This window comes from Maniola hyperantus, chromosome 6, assembly GCF_902806685.2.
Source record: "Maniola hyperantus chromosome 6, iAphHyp1.2, whole genome shotgun sequence".
Lineage (NCBI taxonomy): Eukaryota > Metazoa > Arthropoda > Insecta > Lepidoptera > Nymphalidae > Maniola > Maniola hyperantus.
Window position 1 is genome coordinate 1,242,690 of NC_048541.1, and position 24,863 is coordinate 1,267,552.

A 24,863-nucleotide genomic window follows, 5' to 3' on the forward strand; every position below is an offset into this window, starting at 1 on the left:
GTTACAAAGATAGCTTGCATCCTGGACGCGGGCCGGGCATAGGCTACTTTTTATCCTGGAATATCAGAGTCCCAAAACTACTAAACTTTCGAAGAAAATACAGAAATTTTTCCTATAAATTTCGGAATAAAGATGTCTATAAAAATATTGTAATAGTTTATTCATATCACATAATAATTACTTGTAATATTCATACTTAAAATTAATAACTAAACATATCTTACTTCGTCCGCGTGGATTTACGTTTTTCAAAATCCCGCAGGAACTCTTTGATTTTCCGGGATAAAAAGTAGCCTATGGTAATCCAGGGTATCCAGGCTATCTTCATTGTCTGTCTGTCTGTCAAGAAACCTACAGGGTCCTTCCCGTTGACCTAGAATCATGAAATTTGGCAGGTAGGTAGATCTTATAGCTGACATTTGGGGAAAAATCTGAAAACCGTGAATTTAGGGTTAAATCACACAAAAAAAATTAAATTGTGGTCATGAACAGCTAATAATTAGTATTTTCTATTTTCGAAGTAAGTAACTATATCAAGTGGGGTATCATATAAAAGGTCTTCACCTGTACATTCTAAAACAGATTTTTATTTATTTTTATGCATCATAGTTTTTGAATTATCGTGCAAAATGTCGAAAAATACGACTGTAGTACGGAACCCTCATTGCGCGAGCCTGACTCGCTCTTGGCCGGTTTTTTAACAATTCTGATTTCTAGTTATGTTGGCAATTGGGATCTCAATTAGATTTTTTCTTTGTCCTAACATTGTTGAATAGGTTGATTGCTTTTTTTCAAATTGCGTAGCTCGAGTAATTTTTTATTTAAAAAAACCGGCCAAGTGTGAGTCAGCTCGCGCAACGAGGGCTCCGTACTACAATCGTATTTTTTCGACGTTATGCACGATAATTCAAAAAAAAATGATACTTTAAAATAAATAAAAATCTGTTTTAGAATGCACAGGTGAAGCCCTGTTATTATGATACCACACTTGATATCTTACTTCCAAAATTAAAAATACTTATTATTAGTTCATGACCACAATTTAGTTTTTTTATGTGATCTAATTACAAAAGAGATTGCCCATTTTCTTAGGAGCTTTGGGCCCCCCCTAATATAATTGTTATGTCACCATGGTTTTAATTTTATTGTGTAGACAAATAATTAACTCTTTATATTCTGCAAACGATTTCTATTTATTCACCCTGGTTATAAAGAAATCTTATTTTTTATATTGCTGATATTAAGGTTATATTTAATTAATACTTTTTCAAAATAAATGCATGTTTACGATTCTAACTGTAATTGTGGATATTTTCAATAATAGAGTGAAAAAAAGTCGTTATAAAACATAATCGTAAAAAAAAAACACATTAAAAAAAAAAAAAAGTTTTGACACGACGCCACAAAAGAGGGCCCGTTCACGGGCGATCTCCTTTCACGGTTTTCAGATTTTCCCCCTAATATTTGCTACAAGACCTACCTACCCGTCAAATTTCATGATTCTAGGTCAACGGGAAGTACCCTGTAGGTTTCTTGACAGACCGACAGACAGACAACAAAGTGATCCTATAAGGGTTACATTTTCCTTTTGAGGTACAGAACCCTAAAAATACATTATTCAAATCCTAGGTGCTAAGTTATTACATAATTCAAATTATACGCGGCTACAGCATGCAAATTTAGATAAGTCGTGCGTAAGACCTTAGAACTCAATTAGATTCTTTCTGTGTCCTCACATTGATGAATAGGTTGATTGCTTTTCTTTCAATTGCGTAGCTCGTACAGTAATTTTTTTATTTAAAAAAATCTATTATATTATAGACAAACAAACCGACGCTTTCACATCACTTCTCTCGCTAGAGTAATTATTTTAAAAGCATTTGCCGCATAACCTTACCATCAGTAACGCTTTGACGCTTTCAAAACTGACTCGAAAATTTAAACGAGGCACCAACTAAGCTCAGATTTAAAAATGGTTTCTTTCACGTTTCACCTTTTCATTCAAATAAAAATGCTCTGTGCATTAATGGTGAAACGTAAGTAGGTATAGTACGCGACAGGTCGAGATGGCAATCGGGGAGGGAACGCCCCGCACACCCGCAGCGCGGGTGACGTGCGGGTGTGCGGGGCGTCCCCCCCGCATCATACCTCGATTGCCATCTCAACCTGTCGCCGACAGACAGACAAACTTTCGCATTTATAATATTAGTATGGACTAGATGATGCCCGCGTGGATTTAGGTTTTTAAAAATCTTGTGGGAACTCTTGAATTTTCCGGAATAAAAAGTAGTATTATGTCCTTCTCCGGAATGCAAGCTATCTCTGTACCAAATTTCATCAAAGTCGGTTGAACGGTTGAGCCGTGAAAAACTAGCAGACAGACAGACACACTTTCACATTTACAATAGGAGTTTGGATATGGATTTTAAATTCTCGAAGTTAAAATTTCCGAATTGCTCCTGCCAAAAATCGAATCCGGGACTTGCCACTTATACCGCAGCACACACCACTGTGCCAGGGAGGTCAACAAACTAAGGTCATTAGAGTGATAGAAATACTTTTGGGAAGGATCTGCGTCTTATCGTCGCCTGTTATCTACTGCCACTCGTATCTTATAGTCGTCCACTAAAACTCTCTGAGTTTCGTTTATTACTATAGAGAGAGAGCCAGCAAGTGCCAGACCCTCGTTATTTTATAAAAGCTGAAAGTTTCTGTGCATATCGCCCCCAACACAGGGAGGAATGACAGCAACTGTGAAGTTTAGATGGTGGTGGTTAGGTAACAAAGGTGCAAAAAATCTAACGTCAAAGTATAAAGTATTTTTTTAATATATTTTCTTCGTAATGGACTATTTTAATTCGTATTTTTTTAATCCCCCTGCCAGACACCCTTAAACTTTAGAAAAGTCACCATGACCACAGAATAATATAATAGTACTAATGTACCATGACTAAAACTTCATAGTTGATGATCGTTCCTCCCTGCGTTGGGGACAATACGCAGATAAACTTTTAGCTTTTTATAAAATAAACGAAGATCTGGCACTCGCTGGCTCTTAGTCCTTTACGAACGTTCCCTACAAAAGACATTCTATTCAAAAAACTATTATGCATTAAAATAAATAAAAATCTGTTTTAGAATGTACAAGTACCCCCCACTTGGTATAGTTTGAACTTTGAAAATTGAAAATACTAATATTTACTAATACCTACTAAGAAGCTTAAAATAATAGGGGATGAAAGTTTGTATGAAAGTCCGTCATTTTTCAAGTTTTTTGCATTAAAATTAGTATGTGGGTTTTCAGTCACAAATGAAGAAATACGTTACAGGATTTTCGAAAATTCAACCCCCACCTCGATTTTCTAAATTCCACCCGAGCAAAGCCGGGGCGGGTCAGCTAGTTTTTACATAAATCAATCAATCAGCCTGTTTGCGTCCACTGCTGGACATAGGCCTTCCCAAGAGCACGCCACCACACACGATCCTCCGCCTTCCTCATCCACCCACTTCCCGCTATCTTCTTAAGGTCGCCAGTCCAGCGGGTTGGAGGTCGTCCCACACTGCGCTTACTGATACGCGGTCTCCACTCCAGAGCACGTCTGCCCCATCTGCCATCGGTTCTGCGGCAGACGTGGCCTGTCCACTGCCACTTCAGCTGGCTTATTCGTTGGGCTATGTCGGTCACTTTGGTTCTCCTACGGATTTCCTCGTTACGTATTTTGTCCCTCAGAGAGATACCTAACATAGCCCGCTCCATAGCACACTGAGCGACTTTGAACTTGTGGACAAGGCCAACTGTCAGTGTCCACGTTTCAGCGCCGTTTTTACATAAATAAATGAAACGTAAACAAAATATATTATCTTCATTATAATTTTTTCAGTCCGCTCGTTCCAGTGAAGTAATTATTTTAAAAGCATTCTCTTCATAACCTTTCACTACGCTTTGACGCTTTTAAAGCCGACTGAAGTAAATTTAAAAATGAATGCTGCGCCTGTCAGGCTTTAAAGGGTTTTATATCAACCAGATTAAAAGATTGTGGCAATGGGCAGGGCACATAGTTCGTACAACCGATAGACGTTGGGGTCCCAAGGTGCTGGAATGGCGACCTCGCACCGGAAGACGCAGCGTTGGAAGACCCCCCACTAGGTGGACGGACGACATCAGACGAGTAGCAGGGAGCCGCTGGATTCAGGCGGCGCAAGACCGTGGCGTGTGGAAGTCCCTACAAGAGACCTATGTCCAGCTGTGGACGTCTATCGGTTGATGATGATGATGAAAAGATTTTGTCTGGGCTGGTTATGTTTTGGAGTGGCATTTAAAAAAAAGAATATTAGCTACGTTAAATGACAAACATTTCCCTTTCATCTCCAACTAATCGTCAAGCTTGTGCTAGGAGTAGGTACGACAATAATGCAACGGGCGGGGTTTGAACCGTCGACCTTTCGGTTTTCAGTCCACTCCTTTACCCGTTGAGCTATTGAGGCTCTAACTAAATAGCTCCACTACACAATTAAATTATATAACAATATATAACATGCCCTTCCATACTCTTCACAAAGCCGTGTATATTTCTATGAGATGTGTGTTTAGGACGGCGGAGATGGAATGGTGATTTATTATTATAAGGCCTGATTCACACAAAACGTGACAAAGCCGCGCGGTGTGAGAAAAGTGCAGCAGCTCGAGCACAAAAAGTGTGACATAATATTTTTTCTAAAGAATATTAGCCAAGTTAATTGTTGACTAATATTCCCCTTTCCCCTCCAAATAAGCGTAAAGCTTGTGCTAGGAGTAGGTACGACAATAGTGCAACGGGTGGGATTTGAACCGGCGGTTTTCAGTCCACTCCTTTAACCGATGAGCTATCGAGGCTCTACACTAAACTCCCTTTGCGTGTTCAATCGACTTTATGACGGGAAGTGTTCTGATGAGTGGTTTGACCTTATTCCACCTTCCTTTTTCTACAATCGTACCTGGGTGCCTGGTGCACTTCGACCACCAATTGTGCTAGATCTTTTTTCGACGCACTGCTAACTGTAATAAATTACTCCCTTCAGCGGTTTTCCCACTAGATTCCAACATGGGGTTATTCAGGGGGATCAATAAAAGTGCTATTTTATTTACTTGAAAATGCACATAACTCCGAAAAGTTGGAGGTGCGTGCTCGGGATCGAACTCCCGTCCCCCGATTATTCCATGTGTATTCCATGTGACGAAGTCGAGCATTTTATATGCTGCTGACTGACTTATATCAACATTTGTATTAGGAGACGGACGTCCTAACTACTATCTATCCAAGCGATCATCGGCAGTGTTACCGTCTCTTTTCCGATGCGCGTTCTGTTTGTTGCAGCCTTTATTATTGTAACAGCGCGTACCCTTTCAGCTTTTATATTATTTTCCTTGGAGACCCCGACATGATACGTTCCCTTTTTTGGGTTTTTGTTCAGTTTAAGTGTTTTTTTTTGTTTCCATGTTTTACTTTTTACCCGAATACGTTTAGCTAAAAAGGATCAGGATTTTCGCCATCTGTGTATATCATCAATATACTTATAATAAAACTGTAACAGGTCAAATTCTGTACATACTTATAATAAAACTGTAACAGGTCAATTCTGTACATTGAAGATATTTTGAAAAATTTTTTTTGAGGGCACTCTATAATCGATACTGAACCCAAAACTGTAATTTTTTTCATTTTTGTCTGTCTGTCTGTCTGTCTGTCTGTCTGTCTGTCTGTATCACGGCCGTGCATCACGCTGAAACTACTGAATGGATTCCAATGAAACTTGGTACGATTTGAGGTCATACTATGAGGAAGAATATAGGATACTTTTTATCCCGAAATTCAGCATGGTTCCCGTAGGAGAGGTGACGGAAGTTAAAATGTATACTGAGTTGTAATTCATTAACGCGTAGTCCGATTTCATTCATTCTTTTTTTGTTAGAAAGGGGATATTTTAAAGATTGTAGGTACCAAGCAACGACAACAATCCCGAAAAATCAAAGAGTTCCCACGGGATTTTAAAAAACGTAAATCCACGCGGACGAAGTCGCAGGAATCAGCTATGATACAATATGTATGATGTTATAGTAAATACTATCTGTCCCGGCTTACTCACGTGTGTAGTCGACGTTAGCCCGACTAGTTTCGAACCCATCCGGGGTCCTTTTTCAAGGGGGTCAAAACCGCGGCGCGTGCGCGGACGGACTCCCTTGAAAAAGGACCCCGGATGGGTTCGAAACTAGTCGGGCTAACGTCGACTACACACGTGAGTAAGCCGGGACAGATAGTATTTATAATGGAAATCACTCACGGTAGTTTAAACGCTAAAATAGATGTTATAGTACTTGAAAGGTCGAGATGACAATCGGGGTATGAGGTGAGGGGACACCCGCACACCCGCACGTCACCCGCGCTATCCCCCACCGGGTTAGCGCGGGGGCTGTGCGGGTATGCGGGGCGTCCCCACCCCGATTGCCAACTCGATCTGTCGCGCACAATACCTACAATACAATCTATCGTGGAATCTATCAAAAGTCAAAGACGGCCTAAAATTGCCCCAGAGTCGTATGAAGTTTGTATAGTGAAACAGACCTACTTAACTATATAAATCCAATAAAATTACTTTAAAAGAATACACTAAATATATAAAAGGAAAAGGTGACTGATTGACTGACTGATCTATCAACGCACAGCCCAAACTACTGGACGGATCGGGTTGAAATTCGGCATGCAGATAGCTATTATGACGTATAGGCATCCGCTAAGCAAGGAGTTTTGAAAATTTAACCCCTAAGGGGTGAAATAGAGGTTTGAAATTTGTGTAGACCACGCGGACGAAGTCGCGAGCATAATTAGTTAATTTGTAAACGACAGTCACTAAATCCTACTATTTTTTGTGGTCAGGTCCAGTACAGCATCAGGATTCAGTAGTTGGAATCCAAATTTTTTATGTCGCAAAGTTTCTCTATGGATTAAAAAAAAATTACTCAGATCGGTTCAGAAATCACGGAGATTTCGGCGTATTTAGGTAGGAAAACACAACTCCTCCTTTTTTGAAAGTCGGTTATAAAAGTAGCCTATGTAACTCCCTGCTTAATCCTATACTTGCCTGTGAAAGTCCCGTCAAAATAGGTTCAGCCGTTCCGAAGATTAGCCCGTTCAAACAGACAGACAAATTTTTTAAAAACGTGTGATTCAGTTATAGTACAGTTCAAATTACCATCTGAGCTTAATTTGAGGTAGTTATTTCGAAATTATAGACACAGACAGACAGACACTTCAATTTTATTTATTAGTATAGAGTATAGAAGTATAGATAGGGCTACTTTTTTACTCTTTGGGTATGGAACCCTAATAATTAATTAAATATTTTGCTAATAAAGGTATGATTCCGAACCACGCTGCACGCAGCAGCCAGCCAGCTGTCACAGCCCTGTCGCGGAACTACTGGTCCCCATCGACCCCATCAGACGACGAGACACCCACCGGAATTGACACGGTCTCTGCACAAGACGGCACGCCTAGCGCCGTCGTGCAGAGACCTACCTCCTATCACGGACCTACAATATCCCACCACCACCCACCACCATCCACCCGCTGCGTGGCGAAATAATAACGGAAACACCTAACCACCAGGGCCCAAGCCAAGATGGCAGGCCCTAGCCGAGAAGGCTAAAGCAAAACACCTGGGCACAGAGATGCCCAGCGACCCGCCCGGGTAAGGAGGCAAAGCCTCAAGTTTGATTGAGAAGTGCTACTATTCAATTAAGGAGTATCTAAAACCTTATAAGTGACTTTTTTTAATTTTAAAGAGGCGGATAAAATGTTTATATTTAATAATTTCATCAGTCCGTGTTTGGTTTTCGTCGAAAACAACCGTGTCTTAATCGCAATACGCGCATCGCAGCGTAATCTGCTGACGCCGCGTCTCGGCCGCCGATGGTCGACCGCGTTCGACATAATGACCTAGTTTTGCGTTTTGTCGTGTCAGAATAAATTGTAAAATAATAAATCGCAGCTATACTACTATTATACTGCAACTATGGGTTCAGAAATAAAATTAATCACCGAAACAGAGCATATGCTTTTTAAAGCATTCTCTGAGAAAAAGGCGGAAAACGAGAAGCTTCAGCTCATAATTACATCTATGGAGAAGCAAATATTGGAGCTAAAAAATAAAATAAAATTTCTGTCGAAAGAAAATACAATGGATACTAGCCAGAATAATACCACCAAGGAAACTTCACCGCAACCAGCGGAATATCAAACGGATGAAGAAGAATTAGCCAGAGAGACAGAATGGATTAGAGCTAAAAGCAGGAAGAAAAGAAAATTGAACACCTCCCCCGAGCAGTCCACATCCACCAATCAGCATGATGATTCCTCGACCAGTCTTAGTAAGGAAAGGAAAAAGAAAATTCCACCACCCCCGCCAATAATAGTAGATGACGTAACAAATTATCAGTCATTCTATGACTTATTAACAGAAGGTCCTTCTGGAGATTCTTTTCGAATTAAAATGTTAAATGGCAACAATGTTAAAATAAATGCTAACAATGAAGATACATATCGGTCAATCACTAAAACATTGACTGCAGGGAAATTCCTGTGGCATTCTTTTGAAAACAAGCAAGATAGGCCCATTAAAGTCATGGCCAAAAAGCTGCATTTTACCTGTAAGCCAGAAAGAATAATCGAAGACCTTCAGAATAAAGGGTTTAAGGTTGAAAATGCCGTCAATAAGCTAAGGTGGAAAAACAAGGAACCACTAAACATGTTCCTGCTAAGTTTTACGAATGGGGAAGACATCGACAAAATTTATGGAATCACCTCGATTCTTGGATGCAAAGTGGAAATACATCCACTGAAATCATCGAAGCTCATACCACAGTGTAAAAAATGTCAAACGTATGGGCACACCCAGAAGTATTGCTCCAGAGAGCCAAGATGTGTCAAATGCACTGGAAAACATCTAAGTGTTGAATGCAAAAAACCAGCTGAGCAGAAACCTAAATGTGTACACTGTGGGGAAGCTCATCCAGCTAACTATAGAGGCTGCATAGTAGCCAAGGAAATGCAATCCATCAGGAACAGGAAATACAAAAAACCATCTTCTCAAAACACTCAAGCAACAAGTGGTATTACAAAACAAACTCCAGTTGCTAAAAATGTGCGACTTCCCGAAATTAACAAAGAAAATCCTAGTAAAAAGGTAACATATGCACAAGTAGCCTCAAACAAAATGTCCAACAGTAATAACACGAGCGATCCTACCTTAAATAAACTAGACGAGATCTTGAAATTTATGTCATCATTCGATGATCGCCTGCGAAAACTTGAAAATGGCACTAACAAAGCCCCTTTTAAAACCAAATAATGGAAAAAGAACTAAAACTATTGGCATGGAATTCTAATGGACTATTCCAACATCAACATGAGCTACAAGTAGTCCTAGATACTGAAAATATCGACATATGTTTGATCTCCGAAACACATTTCACAAAAGAATCCTACATCAAATTTAATGGATATAAAGTATATCACGCCCTACATCCTAATAATTCAGCCAGAGGAGGTAGTGCTGTTATAATAAAAGAGAGTATTTGTCACTACGAAGAAAGTAAATACGAAGAGTCTGAAATCCAAGCAGTGGCAGTAAATATTAAAACAGAACGATACCCAATTACAATTGTAGCCATATACTGCCCACCAAGGCATTCTCTAAAAAAATATGAATACGTGCGTTTCTTGAGACAATATGGACACAGATTTATAATTGGTGGAGATTTTAACGCCAAAAATATTTTCTGGGGCTCCAGACTAACAACAACAAAAGGTAAAGAATTGCTGAGTGCGATCAAAGACTTGGGATGCGACGCGATCAGTACAGGTATGCCGACCTATTGGCCTACTGATCCTCAAAAAACCCCAGATCTGATAGACTTCTTTATAACTAAGAACATCTCACCAAGGTACCTAAATATTGAAGGAAAATATGACATGAATTCGGACCATTCACCAATATTGTTAATATTGAATAAACATAACATTGCATTCAAAGAAACCAAGATAACTCTAGTGAATAACAATACAGACTGGGAAAGCTTTAAAATAGAGTTAGACAGTACTATAAACCTAAAGGTCCCCTTAAAATGCCAAGACCAGCTCAATATGGAAGTAGCTAAATTTATAACAGACATACAAAAATCAGCCTGGAATAATACGCCATCGATAAAAAAAAGGAGTAAGGGTACCACCTATCCTAAGGAAATTATACAGCTCATTAGAACAAAGAGAAAGCAGAGAAAAAAATGGCATGCCTCGAGATCGCCACAAGACAAAAGAATACTGAACAAACTCGCGAAAACAATCAAGAAAGCAATCAAAAGTCATAATGACACTAAGTTAAATGATTACCTACGAAGCTTGACCAATGACCGAGAAACTGACTATTCTCTTTGGAAAGTAACAGGTAATCTAAAAAGACCTATCACACATATACCACCTATTAAAGAATCAAACGGAAAATGGGCTATCAATAACATTCAAAAAGCTAATAGATTCGCTCAGCATCTGGAAGATATATTCCAACCAAATGAGGGCCATACAATTGATTTCAGTGAGAATGAAGAAAGACAAGATGACCTGCAAAATATCAGACTTGTGACACCAAAGGAAGTATCTGAAGAAATAAAGTTCAATTTAAGCAAAAAAAAATCTCCAGGATATGATCTCATTACCGGAGAAATTTTAAAAAACCTACCTCGGAAAGCTTTAGTGAAACTTACCAATCTCATAAATGCATCATTTAGACTAAGACATGTACCTGAGTTATGGAAAGTTGCTGAAGTTATTATGATCGCTAAACCGGGGAAACCACCCCATGAAACAACATCATACAGACCAATCTCTTTATTACCAGTTATTTCAAAATTATTTGAAAAACTGTTACTCAAAAGAATAAAACCTATACTAGAGGAGAGAAAATTAATACCAGATCACCAATTTGGATTCCGTGAAAAACACTCAACGATAGATCAAGTCCACAGAATTACTGACATAATAGAGAAATCATTAGAAAATAAAAAAGTGTGTTCTACAGTCTTTTTAGACGTAGCGCAAGCTTTCGATAAAGTGTGGCACGAAGGGCTTATCTATAAACTCAGAAATATGCTACCAAAGTCATTTGCAGATATTCTTGAATCATACATCTCAAATAGATGGTTTAGAGTTCGTCAAGAAGATGCGTATTCTGAACTCAAGGAAATTAAAGCTGGGGTACCACAAGGAAGTGTCTTAGGTCCGGTCCTGTACTTATTATACACCTGTGATATTCCAGCACTAGAAAATAACACTATTGCAACATTCGCTGATGATACTGCCATAATAGCAACTGGAGAAAGTCACGAAGAAGCAGTAGAAAAAGTTCAAGCTGCCATAAATAAAGTCAACGATTGGACTATAAAGTGGCGAATTAAGCTAAACGAGTCGAAATCTATGCATATAGATTTTACCAATAAGTTACCAAAATATCACCCAATTTATCTAAATCGGCAACTTATTCCCTACGTAAATACAGCGAAGTACTTGGGTATGACGCTTGACGCAAAGCTTCGGTGGAAAGCTCATGTTAAAAAGAAACGTGAGGAGTTAGAATTACGCTACAAAAAAATGTATTGGCTGCTTGGAAGGCATTCCACGCTCTCATTACATAATAAACTTATGCTATACAAGCAAGTTCTGATGCCTGTATGGACGTATGGTATACAACTCTGGGGGTGTACTAAACCGACCAATGTTCAAGTAATACAGAGATTCCAGAACAAAGTACTCAGGGAAATAACAAATGCACCCTGGTATGTAAGAAATCACGATCTCCACAGGGACCTTAAGATAGAGTTCGTAAACAAAATCATCCAAAAGTACGCAGAAGCCCACCAACATCGACTTCGCCATCATGTTAATTTGGAGGCTGTGAAGCTTCTAGATAACATGGATATCAAAAGGAGGCTCAAAAGAACCAAGCCGTTCGAATTAGTGTTAAAAAGTACATAAGTGCAGCGTTTGTGTAATAGTGCTTGTGGTACTTTATTTTTCTAGGTCACAAGAACATAGTGAACTGTAAGTACGTGTTAGAATAAACTAAGGACAGTTATTGGACTGTAAATTAGATTTAAAAATTAATTATAAGTAGAAGTTTAAGCTAGAATAATATTACTTATTAGCCCATAGGCTAGATGGTAGTAGTAATAAAGCTGCCATTTTATAATGGTGCTTTATGGTAGGAAAAAAAAAAAAAAATATTTAATAATTTATGATTGATATGACTGACTCATTGATATGGATATGACTATTGTGGTGTTATTCTAGGATTGTTATTTCTATTTTTTTAAACTGAAGAACATGTATTCTTCTTTTTTTTTTAATAATTATTATTGACATTGACATGGGTTTTTTATATTTGAATAAAATCATATTGTTAACATTAGGTACTTTCTAGATAGATACATTTAAATATAAACAAAGATAATATATTAAACTAGAAATAAGTTAAGTAGATTATTGATTGTTAATTTTCACACTTTATTATTCTATGATAATGTAGTTACTATAATAAGCTGCACACCAAATTATTGGTTGAATGTCAAGGGCTCAAAATAGATTTAAGACCAAATTGTACCACATTCTGGCAAATAAAAAACTATTTCTATTTCTATTTCTCAAGGCCCGTACCCCCGTCTGGTCGATCCGACTAAACGGAGATGACCCTGACTCTCTCTATAAGCTTATAATTATGATAGTACATTCCGAGCTACGAAGCAATGTTCCGCTACATTGCTGCCTAGCGTGATTCGGAATCATACAATATACATTATCAAAAGATACATAAACAAAACGTATCTTCTTTCAAAAATTAAATTGTTTATTTTAAACAAATAATTGGTGACCCCGAGGTTCTTCAGCTACGGCATACTTCCTTAGTAGGCTTTATCTGTTTGCGAATAATACGTTAAAAACGATATGTAAAGTACTACAACGCCATCTGTGAGTGATAACGAAAAAGTATTCACAATAATTAGTCGCGAGAAGATAGCCTCATGTGTTTGCAATAAAAACCGGTAAAGTGCGAGTCGGAATTGCACACAAAGGGTACTAAAAATAACACTTTTTAGGGTTCCGTACCTCAAAAGGAAAAACGGAACCCTTATAGGATCACTTTGTTGTCTGTTTGTCTGTCTGTCTGTCAAGAAACCTACAGGGCACTTCCCGTTGAACTAGAATCATGAAATTTGGCAGGTAGGTAGATCTTATAGCTGACATTTGGGGAAAAATCTGAAAACCGTGATTTAGGGTTAGATCACACAAAAAAAAAATGTGGTCATGAACTAATAATTAGTATTTTCAACTTTCGAAGTGAGTGACTATATCAAGTGGGGTATCATATGAAAGGTCTTCACCTGTACATTCTAAAACTGGGCACCCTGCCTCGTTGCGGTGGTTTAGATGATATATTCGATTTGTAATTTTTATGTTCTAGAATAAGTTTGGTATTTTTGTTTTTTATATAATAACTAGCTTATGCCCGCGACTTCGTCCGCGTGGACTACACAAATTTCAAACCCCTATTTCACCCCCTTAGGGGTCGAATTTTCAAAAATCCTTTCTTAGCGGATCCCTACGTCATAATAGCTATCTGCATGCCAAATTTCAGCCCGATCCGTCCAGTAGTTTGAGCTGTGCGTTGATAGATCAGTCAGTCAGTCAGTCAGTCAGTCAGTCAGTCAGTCAGTCAGTCAGTCACCCTTTCCTTTTATATATTTAGATATCAATAAAATAATTATATATTAAAAAAGATCATATATATAATATTATGTGTTTGTCTCCTTTTAGTTTAACGGTACCTACTAAAGAATCTAAATCTAAATCAGCCTGTGCTGTCCCACGTCTGGGCAAAGGCCTCCCTCCGATCCTTCCACAATTTTCTATTTTCTATTTCTACTAAAGAAGGTTTTACTAAAAACATAATGATCAACCCATCGCCGGCTCACTACAGCGCACGGGCTCCTCTCACACTGAGAACGGTTTTGCCCATAGTCTACCACGCTGGCCATGTGCGGATTGGTAGACTTCACACACCTTTGAGAACATTATGGAGAACTCTCAGGCATGCAGCAGGGCGATTGTCTAAAACCTGCATCAATCATTATTACAATCTCAATTGTTCTGATTGGCTGAATTTGTGCGATTCTTGTTGCAACAATGCATTGTAGCCAATAGTAAGCGAGCATTAACCAATCAGAGATGATTGCGATCGTGACATTGTAGCTGTCAAACAACCGCGGTAGGGCCACAGGTTTCCTCACGATGTTTTCCTTTACCATTAAAGCAAGTGATATTTAATTACTTAAAACATACATAACTCCGAAAAGTTAGAGGTGCGTGCCGGGGATCGAATTCCGACCTCCGATTAGAAGGCGGACGTCCTAACCACCAGGCTATCACAGCTTGCTTTACTAAAAACGTTTACGTATAATTCAAGTTACGTAAATAAGATAACCAAGTTGTCTAAATGTTTGGTAAGTAGGTACAAAACATCCTCGAAACAATTTACAAAGTACGCAAGAAAGCGCGTTTGGTGTTTGACCCTTGTCACTCCAGTGTCAATAAATATTGTTTCCCGGCTGTAAATATCAGCTCCTAAATACGTGCCCGATATGTTAACAGTTGGACTAGGTTAGCGGCATAGTTCGTTTTTTTAGGGTTCCGTACCTCAAAAGGAAAAAAATAATTAAAAAACCGACTTCCAAAACCACTACAAAGTCAAAAAAGCTTTTGTTTCTACACGTGTATATAATAAAGCCTCGATAGCTCAACGGTTAAAGGAGCGAACTGAAAACCGAAAGTCACCGGTTCAAATCCCACCCGTTACACTATTGTCGTACCTACTCCTAGCACAAGCTTTATAATTGGAGGGGTTCACTGTAAACTAAAATTACTATGAACAAAATACAACTAAATTCCAATATCTGCCACAACGTCAAGAAAGCTTATTTGCATAGCGACCTTATCGCTTGAAGCGATCCCTTCCAGAAATCTTATATGAGGTTTATGTTATTCAGAGTGAATTTACTGTGAATTTCATACTGTTTACAATGTTAATAATATTTGACTCGTCTGCAAGATCTCAGTGCCGCTAGACCTTCCTTATTTTCTGAGAAACAAAATGTCTGAGATAGAGTAGTGTTAGTGTGTACTAGTGATGTAACGAATATTCGCATTCCTACCTGTACCTACTATTAACGTAGGTACGCATATCTGCTAGTTTGTACCGTGGGTCAATTTATAGGTTTCAGCTACTAAAAATATCTATTTAAAAAATATTTACTCTTCCTAAAGTCGGACTGCTGATTTTCATGTATGTTTTACAGAATATCGTTAGTAATTAATATTCAATACTGCCACACTTCCTGTCAACACAAGTATAAATAACATGGTTTATCTTACTTATAGACTGAGTTGTAATTTTTAGATTATGATACACTGTGTATCGTGTATCATACATAGGAAATATACATAAAAATCTGCACTCAAACATTAAGAAAAGTAATTAATGTTTTTACGTGCACTACTCTATCTCACAAATTTTGTTTCTCAGATAATAAGGAACGTCTGGCGGCAGTTGGATATTGGACCATAAGCTAGGAATTTAATATTCACAATTAAATGCGTAGAGCTGTCATCATTTATCAAATGCACTTTGACCCGTGCCTCTGTTGGGTTTATACGACGGGCCCAAAGTGACGGTGACGATTTATGATCTTAATATTGGAGATTTAGTGACGTCATTGTATTTGACTGCGTATTATTACTGTGGTATATTTCAACTGCCTCATTCGTCTGGTGGTTAGTAGTTTCGACAGCGGATGACGTGGTCCTGGGTTCGATTTCCGGGTCGGGTGAAAAATAGTTAAGTAGGTGTATTGGCTTAAGTGCGGTAGGTACCAGGTATGTTATAAACAAAAATTCAAAGCCAACGTGAGCTGTAGTCTGTCATATAAAAGGAAAAGCTGACTGACTGACTGACTGACTGATCTAACAACGCACGAATTTTTGAAAATTCAACCCTAGTGGGGTGAAATAGGAGTTTTAAATTTGTGTAGTCAACGCGGGCGAAGTCGCGAGCATAAGCTAGTGCAAAATAAAACATTTCATGATTGTTTCTACTTGATCAAGTGCACTCTCCCAGCCGAGCTCTCAATAGATGCAAACTATCCCTAAATGTCGCAATAAAACATTATTGGAATGGTTTCATTCATGGGGACTGCGATTCAGTTATGTCGCCGCAAATGGTAAATAATTGCAATCGAATGCGAATAAATTGGAATTCAGTTAAATTGAACCTTTTAGGAATTATTTCCATTTGGGGTGAATCAATGGGATGCTCGTGATTGAATTAAAATTGGATTCTGTGATGTTTAGTAAATATAGTGCACAAATAGATGGTGTCGCTACGCTCGCACTTTTGGCTGGTCATTGAGTGCGAGCGGGTGTACCGTCGATTTGCTTACTGAATATTTGATTTTAATTTGAAATCCTAAAGCCTCAACAAGTGTATTTCACATTTGGCGACGAATACAAGCGCAGTAAGTAAATTTTATCACTCAAATTAGGTATGTACCGGCTTACAGAAATTGGTCAACAACAAAATATGAATTTCACAAACTGTTTTGGATAAGAAAAGAAATGGAGAAGTAGCTTAATAGAATTAGTACCTCAAATGCGGCCCGAAAATATCGGCCAAAAAGCTTATTTCTAATTATTTCATTTTGGACTTATTGTTTAGGTACAGCTATTAAGTTTTATATTAAAATAAATATTTTATTATTATTTGAGAATTCGAATATTTTAAATTTATTGTCAATGAAAATAGGTCTTATATATAAATATTTTGCAAACGTTATTAGACTTTATATATAAGTGTTAAGTTTATTATAAACTGAAGTCGTTGATATTATAAAACTTTTTCTACGTTTCGTAATAAGAAACATAGATGTGTATAATTATGTGTGCCGACACCCGAGCCACTTGAACGATTTGAACGATTCCGACTCGGTTGTGAGCCCTCGTCTATACCTACTATTATAAATCAATGCATTATCGAATAACACAAATTCCTACCTTTTGTGTTGATACATTACGGCATTTTATTTGGTGTCTGTCTAAATTTCGATAATAAGCAAATAGGATGAGTAAGGTAGGTGCTAAAAAGAAGTATTCAATTACGATTATAGTTTACGTATTGTTGACCAAATCTGTTCGCAAATTAATACCTATACCTATTATACTTACCTATCGAAATTTTCGATCAATCAGCCAAATGTACCAACGAAAATATTATCGTTAATTTACCTGTTTTAACCAAATACTTTTACCACTTCAATAACTTTGAAGTCATAACGAAATAAATGTGGTTAAAACGAAATACATACGTATGATTTTCGATCAATCAGCCAAATGTACCAACGAAAATATTATCGTTAATTTACTTGTTTTAACCAAGTACTTTTACCACTTCAATAACTTTGAAGTCATAACGAAATAAATGTGGTTAAAACGAAATACATATGTATGATTTTCGATCAATCAGCCAAATGTACCAACGAAAATATTATCGTTAATTTACCTGTTTTAACCAAGCACTGACCACTTCAATAACTTTGAAGTCATAACTATATAACTAAATGTAGTTAAAACGAAATACCTTCATGCGTATGAAGTGTCACAAAATCAAAATAAAACCTGTTAAGGCCAAGTAACTACCAAATGGAAGTGAAGTCAAATCGATTGCATTTTGCACTGTCTATCGTTATTAATGAAGTAATTCATCAGCCATCAACGAACTTTTCATGTGCCTACCTTAGCTATATAACAGAATCACATTCAAAGACAGTCTTGTGATTTTCTGTATTAATTGACCAACATTCTTAAACTAAAAGTTACAGTCAATTTAAATAAGGTATATGTATATTGTACATAGGTATATGCATATCTAAATAATTTAATTAGTAACGAGGTTCCTTCTCCCTTATTCACAGATCGTCCAACATGTCCCAATCACAAGTGACGACATTAGAACCATTTGATTGTGAAGGTGATCCCACTTCCATTAGCTCCCGTTGGGAAAGATGGAAACGTGCCTTTAGAAATATATTTCATAGCAGCAAGTACTAACGACCAAAACATAAAACGTGCAATGTTATTACATTCCGGAGGCATGCCACTACAAGACATATATTTCAATATACCCGGAGCTCATGTGACTGACCCTGATACGACTGACGTTTATGACATTGCGATTAAAAAATTGGACGAGTACTTTTCCCCTAAACAAAGCTATTTATTTGAAAGGCATATTTTTCGGTTGATGAAGCAGGAACCAGATGAAAAGTTTGAAAAATTTTTGGTTCGTCTAAGACGACAAAGTTCTAAATGCAATTTTGCAAATGAAAATGAAAGTCTTATTGACCAAATTACAGAAAAGTGTAGTTCGACTAAGTTGAGGAAGAATATTTTACTACTAGGTGATACAGCAACAATTGAAAAAATCATAACAGAGGCAAACACTTTAGAAACGGTCGAACGGCAGTTGAACGAGTTTCACGATAGACAGTGCACAAATGCAACAACTACCAGCCTTAATAAAATTGATATCAAAACAGCCAAGCGGTTTACTAGAACAGAGGCTGATATCTGTTGCCGATGTGGCAGCAAAAATCACAGTAGTGACAGCAGTTCCTGCCCTGCAATAAACGCTAATTGCGTGAAATGTGGTTTCAAAGGTCATTTTCAGAAACACTGTAGAACTAGGGCAAATAAAAGAAAAGGTTCTAACCTCACTGCAAACGACAAAATTAAAGCTAAAAAACCCAAAGTGGAAAACCCCAAAAATAAAGAGCCCCCAAAAAATAAAGAGTCTACATCTGTAGACTACATTTTCCACATGGACGACTTGATTCAGGCAGTAGATCCAATACTATAAATGATAAAACTTGGCAACTTATGAAACGGTCTGAAGTTCTAGTTTTCAATCAACAAAAGTCTTCAGACAAAACTTTTATGGCGTACGGTGCTAAACACCCACTAAAAGTATTAGGTTCATTTGATGCAGAAATAAAAGTAGGTTCTAAATCATTAACAACAAAATTTTATGTCATTGAAAATGATTCAAGAAACCTTTTAGGTAAAGAAACTGCCATTGCCCTTAACATACTAAAACTAGGTTTTGATGTAAATTTCGTTGAACAAAATCAATGTCCCAAATTCAAAGATGTCCAATTAGAGATAACTATTGACAAAACAGTTCCTCCAGTTTGTCAACCTTATAGACGAGTCCCAATTCCTTTGGAATCAAAGATAAACAAAAATAGAGGAACTAGTAAAAATGGACGTCATGGAAACTGTAAATAAACCATCTTCTTGGGTTTCTCCAATGGTACCGGTTCTAAAGCCTGACGATGATATTCGTATTTGTTTGGATATGCGTGCTGCTAACAAAGCCATCATTACAGAAAACCATCCACTGCCCACCATGGAACAGTTCATTCCCAAATTTGGCAAAGCAAAATTTTTCTCAAAATTAGATATTAAGAATGCTTTTCATCAGATTGAACTCACAGAAAATAGCAGAGAAATTACAACTTTTATGACAAGCAAAGGGCTTTACATATACAAACGATTAATGTTTGGAATATCGTGCGCACCTGAACATTTTCAAAAAATTATGGAGAGAATATTATTGCCATGCGAAGGAGTTGTAAACTTTATAGTTACATTGTTGTATGACATTGTTGTTTTTGGGCGAGATGAAAAAGAACATGATGCTAGGTTTCAACACGCATTAAAAGTACTCAGGGACAAAAGTTTTCTAGGATTATTCAAATTTGTTGGAAAATGGATCCCTAATTTGTCAACCCTAACGGAACCCATTCGGCAATTACTTTGCTGATGCGAGTCCTGTGGGTTTAGGAGCAGTACTCAAAGCCTTGCGCAAGAATCGAGCGCTGGGTCCCCCGTTTACAATCATATGATTATAAAGTCATATATAAACCTGGAAAATCTAATATAGCTGATCCACTATCCCGTCTATGTACGGGTACTAGTGCACAAAATAGCCCTATTGAAAATGAACATCATGTTAACCAGATTGTCCAATACGCGCGTCCAGTAGCATTATCCCTTAAATCGATTATTGAAGCATCTAATGATGATGATGATGAGTTCAAATTAGTGAAGAATGCTTTAATAAATAATGTGTGGGATACTTCAGTAAATAATTACAAGATGTTTCTCATAAAAGTCTGGTGGCCAAATATAGATAAAGATACTGAAAATACTGTAAAAATTGCAGAGGGTGTACTTTAGTCTCGGCACCCAATCCACCAGTACCCATGAAAAGACGAAAACTGATTGGAAAGATGATTTGCTAAAATATTTAATGGGGTATAACAGTACTCCTCATCCTTCCACAGGGAAATCCCCCTCAGAGTTGTTCCATGGAAGACAATTTAGAGACAAATTACCTTTTCTAACGGACCTTGAACATAATTATAATGATTCGGAAGTAAGAGATAGAGACAAAGAAAAAAAAAGAGAAAAACAAATTAATAGAAGATAGGAAAAGAAAGGCTGCAGATAGAGAATTGCTACAGATAGAGAATTGGAGATTGGGGAGAAATTGTATGTGAAGAATATGATTAAAGAAAATAAATTAGTTGTTCAATTTAATCCAATACCTCATACAGTAATAAGAGCTGACGGAAGCGACGTAAACGTAAAGAATGATGAAATTGGTCAAGAGTACAGGAGGAATATTGTTCACTTTAAGAAAGTAGAAGGTCACTGGAAAGTCATTGATCATGAAGAAACATCTGATAAAGAAGTTTAGGTTAATAAGTTGATTCAAGGATAAAATATTGTTTTGTTTGTTTCTAAATGCTAATCATATTGTAATTAAAATAATGAATTAATTTATAAAAAGGAAGAGATGTGATGTTTAGTAAATATAGTGCACAAATAGATGGTGTCGCTACGCTCGCACTTTTGGCTGGTCATTGAGTGCGAGCGGGTGTACCGTCGATTTGCTTACTGAATATTTGATTTTAATTTGAAATCCTAAAGCCTCAACAAGTGTATTTCACAGATTCCATTTGGAGTGTTTTGTTTTGTTGATCTGCAGCAGGTAGGGGCGGGTGGTTGCTTCTAAGGCTGCGGCCTCGGCGATAGCGGGGAGCGGGGCGGGAGCGGGGAGGTTTGAGGGTATGATCAATAAAATTCCACAAACAATTTAAGACTTGCCTTTACACAAAGCGGTGGTCTGCGGAGATTTGGGGTGACGAATTGCGACGCTTTTTCCCAGACGTATCCGGCAGGCTCGGGGCCACCTGGGTCGCGCCGGACTACGAGACCTCACAGATCCTCATCGGACACGGCTGTTTCCGGGCGCGCCTGCATAGGATGACGTTGTGCGAGAGCCCGGCGTGCGAGTGCGGCTTTGGCGACGAGGATAGGCACCATGTGCTGTGGGAGTGTCCCCTTTATGAGGACTTGCGAGTGACGATGTTGGATGGGATCGTACGCGGGGAAGCGGGGCCGGTCTTCTACACGGACCTCGTCTCATCGGCGGGGAACTACAACCGGCTACGGGAATTCGCGCACCATTGGCATAAGAGGCGAAGCAGCTCGGAGCGTACAGGTGCCACGGAGGAGCAGCAGCGGAGATCACAGCTGTATTAGTGACGTCTAGCCCCCAAGGGGGGAGAGTGAGCATAAGGGACAAGGAAGAGACAAAATAATTTGTAGGGAGTCAAGAAGGCGCCCCGGGAAAATGCCAAGAGCAAGTACCGAACGGGCGCCCTCCCGCGATTCGGCCCATATAACCGAGAGGTTGGTGGGGCCATGGGAGGTGGAGGGTTGCCTTTACACAAGTTTAAAAAATCTATTAAAAGTGTGCTCATAAAAAAAGCATAATATACAGTCGAAGACTATGTAAATGATAAGAAAGCTTGGATTTGACTCGCTCTAGCAATGCACGGGGCTGCAATTGCTTGTACAGTATGGTATAATAATATTGTAAATTGATCTCTTGAAAAGAGCAACCGCCGAGTTTCTTGCTGGTTCTTCTCGGTAGGAACGGCATTCCGAACCAGTGGTAAATTGAACTAGTTGACGATTCAGAAGCACTTGTAAAAGTTTACTTGAATAAAAATCTATTCTATTCTAGTCGTTCGGGTACCTATATCATAACACATAATGTTGGGAAAAGACAAATAGAGATTCTTTACTGTACTTCATCATCGTCATTATCAACCCATCGCTGGCTCACTACAGAGCACGGATCTCCTCTCAGAGTGAGGAGGATTTTGGCCATAGTCTACCACGCTGGCCATTTGCGGACTGGCAGACTTCACACACCTTTGAGAACATTATGGAGATATCTCAGGCATGCAGGTTTCCTCACGTTGTTTTCCTTCACCATTAAAGCAAGCGATATTTAATTAATTAAAACGCACATGACTGTGAACAGTTAGAGGTGCGTGCCGGGGATCGAACCCCCGACCTCCGATTAGAAGGCGAACGTCCTAACCACTAGGCTATCACAGCTTTTACTGGTTTTTAATAGTTTATTAATTCACGTACTTCGCTGTTCATCTCGGAACGAACTTGAGAGCTTCACTAAATTACCTGTCTGGATGCGTGTAAAACGCTTACTTAAAATTAATTTAAAATTTAGTTAATTAATTGTTAACTTAATACGTGTAAATCAACCATAAGAGTGGAGGCTCTAAAGGAAAGATGCATTGCATTCTATAGCCTCAGAGAGGGTCCTCCACAAAGTCAATAGACGGAGGACAGCGAGCGGCGAGGTATTCGATTAGAGCTGAGCGGCCATTACATACAGATACCACAGTTAATATCCAACTAGAGCCAAGATGATGCTCCATAATATAACTAATATCTAGTATGTCTTGTGAGGAAACCTGCGTGCCTGAGAGTTCTCCACAATGTTCTTAAAATTGTGTGATTGGGACTTACATCCTTGTCATTCTGAGAGTAGATCCGTGCTCGACATAATGATGATGATAATGATGACAGTTAAGTTTTTTTGGTACCCTGTTTGTCTGGTACCCTTTCACGGCCCAACCGTTTAACCGATTTTGACGAAATTTGGTACAGAGATAGCTTGCATCCCGGGGAAAGACATAGCCTACTTTTTATGCCGGAAAATCAAAGAGTTCTTATGGGATTTTTAAAAATCTAAATCCAAGCGGACAAAGTCGCGGGCCTCATCTAGTTTTTAATAAAAAAGTGAAAATTTTCAATAAAAATCTTTAAATTCACTGCAATTTAGTACATTGTCCAGGAACTTTCAGTAACAAATAGTGCAATACGTGAGTAGATAAATAGTTGTGCGTGAAACATGATTACTTTCAAACCCGCATTGTACAGCGTGCAAAACTCGGGTCAATGCTCCGTCTACGACGCGGCATTGACTTCGAGTGCCTTCCTTACGCAACGTTCGTTGACCTCTAGCGCCAGTAAGATGTTTGATTTGCAATATATCGTAAACATTTTTTCTACATATTTTTGTGGTATCATATTTTTATTTTATTTTATTTTTTATTTTTATTATAAAGGCACACAAAACAGGTTTCAGCTATAAATGGTCCAAATAAAAATAAAAAACAATAGATTAAAATCTAAGCGGTAACCCTAAATATGTGTACACAACAATTCTTAAATAAATATATGCACTAACTAACTGATAAGATACAATTTATAAAAACACAGAAAAAAGAAATACAAGAAAATTAACTATGAAAAATATACTTAAAGTGGAGAAGATGCAAAATGTTGATTAATATGTTTTTTAAATGTGTTCAAATTATTATTAAAAATGTCAATATTACGGTTAGCTGTGAAAAGATCATTATACAGGCGACACATACGGACAACGGGATTGTAAAAGGAAGTATTGTTCTTATATACACTAAGGGCAAAAGTTCTAGGGTTTCTAAATCGGACATTATAATTAATATTAATCAGTAATAGTCAGTACCCTGTCTAACCTGTCTTCATTTTTACCAGCGTTCTGGTTACAGCCTGTATAACTCTATCAAGCTTGTCCATGTGAGGAAACCTGCGTGCCTGCGAGTTCTCCATAATGTTCTTAAGCTTGTGTGTTTAGGATTAATACTTAAGTAGACAAGTAGTTGTGCGTGAAACATGATTACTTTACAAGGGTTGCCGCCGACGCGCTCCGGGAAGGTGCTGGACCCTTGTCACTCCGCCGCCAATCAATAGCACCCACCGCACCCACCGCTAATATTTACTTCAAATACTAAATATGCCTTACTAGTTCACCCATCCCCGCTCCTGGGTGGACTATGTCTGTATGTAACAAATTATACAGAATGTAACCAGAACGCTTGCAAAAACTTAGCGTTATTGTTATACTACCTAAACACAATCCAATACCAATACCCATTTGCCTCATTTTGTAGTTTTAGTGGTTTAGTATTTTTCAAACCCGCAATGTATAGCGCGCAAAACTCGGGTCAATGCCACGTCATAAGCGGGGCATTTGTTCGAGTGGTTTACTTACGCAACGCTCGTTGACTTCTAGCGTCAGTCAGATATTTTATTTGCAATATAATATTATCGTAAACTTTTACAAAATTATAGGATTCTTTAAATAATTTTTTCACGTTTTTTTGTGGTATCATATCAGCAATCGTAAGTACTATCACCTGTCTTCGTTTTTGCCAGCGTTCTGGTTACACCCTGTATAACTGTCCT

General features: G+C 38.1%; 1 protein-coding gene and 1 long non-coding RNA gene across 2 annotated transcripts in view; one reads left to right on the forward strand and one right to left on the reverse strand.

Annotated features, from left to right (window-relative positions):
• LOC117983160 (solute carrier family 22 member 3-like) overlaps positions 1 to 24,863 on the reverse strand; it is a 295,991-nt gene that overhangs the window by 101,874 nt on the left and 169,254 nt on the right. The window lies entirely within an intron of this gene.
• On the forward strand, positions 16,504 to 21,157 carry LOC138402478 (uncharacterized). Its single transcript, XR_011236846.1, has 2 exons — positions 16,504 to 16,651; positions 18,104 to 21,157. It is a non-coding gene; the product is annotated as an uncharacterized lncRNA (long non-coding RNA).